The 2821-nt window shown below is 33.1% G+C and overlaps 1 non-coding gene across 1 annotated transcript; it reads left to right on the top strand.

The window, feature by feature from the left end:
- Positions 1–219: 219 nt before the first annotated feature.
- Positions 220–328, top strand: LOC121488501. The gene has a single exon (XR_005987120.1). It is a non-coding gene; the product is annotated as a U6 spliceosomal RNA (small nuclear RNA).
- Positions 329–2821: the final 2493 nt, after the last annotated feature.

Genomic DNA, 2821 nt, shown 5'->3' with positions numbered 1-2821 from the left:
GATAAGGGTATAAAAGCATGTCAGTATGTCAGAGGAAATTTTTTAGTGGATTCAGGTACTGCTTGGTTAAAAAAATAAATAAAATAAAATGGAACTTATTATAGAATATTATAATGCACAAGAATAAATAAAAGTGAATAATATCAGTGGTAGTTTTTGCATATTCTGATTATTTTATGGAAAGTTTTTTGTTTTTGTTTTGATTTCTAAAATACCATAGTGTTCACTGTGGCAGCACATATACTAAAAACTGGAATGATACAGAAAAGACTATCATGGCCCCTGCACAAAGGATGCCATGTAAATCCCTGAAGCATTCCACATAAAAAAATACAAATAAATAAAATTAAATACTGATTGTAAGGTCCTTACTAGTGAACATTGTGCCTTTGCATATATGTGTATATAATATATATACTAAACTGGTACATTAAAAAGGAATAATTCATTAAAATCGAAAGTTATCGGATGCTAAATATTATGGAGGCAAAATGAGTAAAAGAAATACATTTTTGAAACTATAAAATACATTTGAAAATGAACTAGAGGGCAGCCAAAGTGGCTCAGCAGTTTAGCGCTGCCTTCAGCCCAGGTTGTGATCCTGGGGTCCCAGGATTGAGTCCCACGTCGTGGAGCCTGCTTCTCCCTCTGCCTGTGTCTCTGCCTCTCTCTCTCTCTCTGTCTCTCGTGAATAAATAAATAATTTTTTTTAATTAAAAAGAAAATGAACTAGAAAAATCACATGCATATTTTGTAAACTATTCTTTACCATGAATAAATGTGTTACATAAAAGTCAAGGTATTATTATAGTTAATAAAACTTACTGATTTTTTTCTATAATTTAAATAGTGTAAAAGTTATTTTGGATCCTCTTATCTCTGAGAATAAGTAAACTAATTCAACCTTGTACATTATTATTTATTTGAGAAACAATATATAATGTATCAGGATTTTTTTCATAAAATGTATTTTTGCATATATGGAAAGTCTAAATGATTAAAATGTAGACATCTTTTGTGAATCCTATCAAAAAAATAAAGATCAAAAGAGAAATACAATGTAACGATTTCTCCCATCCTTTTTTTTCTCTCAAATATAATCATTTGAGAGGATTATTGTAATTTTTGAAAGGATTGAAACTAACAGAACACTAATCTTAGTGAATAGGAATTTTAATAATTGAGTATTCAACATATTCTCTTATTTGACTGAAAAATAGTTTTTCTTTTAGTAGTATGTGTGTGTGTAGTGGAAGAAAGTGTGTGTGTCAAAACACAGGAGGCTGGCATTTTTCTTTTTTTGGATTGGTTTGTTTTAACTCTAGGATCTTGTTTCTAAGTGGTGACTTTAGACACTAACATCATCTTTGTTTTTCCAAAGAGAAGACTGGAGATAAAAAAGTAGGGGTTGGGGATGCCTGGGTGCCTCAGTGGTTGAACATCTGCCTTCGGCTCAGGTCGTGATCCCGGGGTCCTGGGTTTGAGTCCCACGTGGGCAGCCAAACCCAGCATGGAGCCTGCTTCTCCTTCTCCCTCTGCCTGTGTCTCTGCCTCTCTCTCTGTCTCTCAAGAATAAATAAATAAAATCTTAAAAAAAAAAAAGAAATATACAAAGTAGGGGTTATTTGCCCAAAATTACCCAACAAGAACTAGGAAGAGTTCAAATCAAGTTTCAAAATTCCTGTCCAGTGCTGCTGCTTTTACATATAGGTGCTACTGACTTCTATTTACTAATCTATCCTAGAATGTAACCACTTTCATTTTTTAATTTTTCTTTCTGTTAAACTGATATTATCAATTCTTTAAACTTATAACACAAACATAGGAGTGGACAGATATCTGTTGAGCTTAGGAATAAAATACCAAATTTTGCTTGATAATAATAGATGGCTTTTGGGCCATATCCACAATTTCAATTATTATTATTATCACTTAAGATTTTATTTATTTATTCATGACAGACACAGAGAGGCAGAGACACAGGCAGAGGGAGAAGCAGGCTCCCTGCGGGGAGCCGGATGCTGGACTCGATCTGGAACCCCGGGATCACGACCTGAGCCAAAGGCAGATGCTCAACCGCTGAGCCACCCAGGCCTCCCCACTACTTAAATTCTTAAAATAGAGTCACTGTTTGTGGGAGTTAAAATAGTCACCATTTGTGGGAGTTAGTAAAATATACATATCTGGAAATAACGATAATGAACAATAGAAAGATTTTCAGATTTTTGTCTACCTCAATAACTTCATTTTCACTTCATTTTCCATTCATTCTTGTTCAAGGATACATAAGCTCTAACAGCATACTATTTGAAGTATAATTCAAATAGTGAATAGCTACTGTGAAAATATTTTTTAACAAAAATAAGCTTTTTAACATTATGAAGATATCTTAACTCACTTAGAAAACAGAAGCAGTATAAGAAAGTTTCCTTTTTTAAAAACCCACTCAAACTGCTTCCCCCAAATAACTCTCTTGACCTTTTACTTTCCCCTATTTACTATCTTGATTGATATCTGTCCAGTGTGCAAAATGATTTAGATATATAACTAAGAGTTCACAATAAATTTGACTCAAACACACTAAAGAAAACCAGCAAATATGAGAACAATATATTTCTCATGTTGAGAAAGAATCTCATTGGATAAATGACAAACTGATGGCAAGGAAAATCTAAACTAACCATCTGCTAAGGCAGCTCCCCTAGCTTTATTTTTTTTTCGTTGCATTTATAATAACCTGGAATAGCACATATTGCCTGTTTGTCTTTTTTTTCACTCACTACATGCTAAACTCCATCAGAACAAGAATTTCAATAGATTT

This window comes from Vulpes lagopus, chromosome 3 (assembly GCF_018345385.1).
Source record: "Vulpes lagopus strain Blue_001 chromosome 3, ASM1834538v1, whole genome shotgun sequence".
NCBI lineage: Eukaryota > Metazoa > Chordata > Mammalia > Carnivora > Canidae > Vulpes > Vulpes lagopus.
The sequence above is the reverse complement of the archived record's forward strand: the minus strand, read 5'-3'. Positions and strand labels throughout refer to the sequence as shown.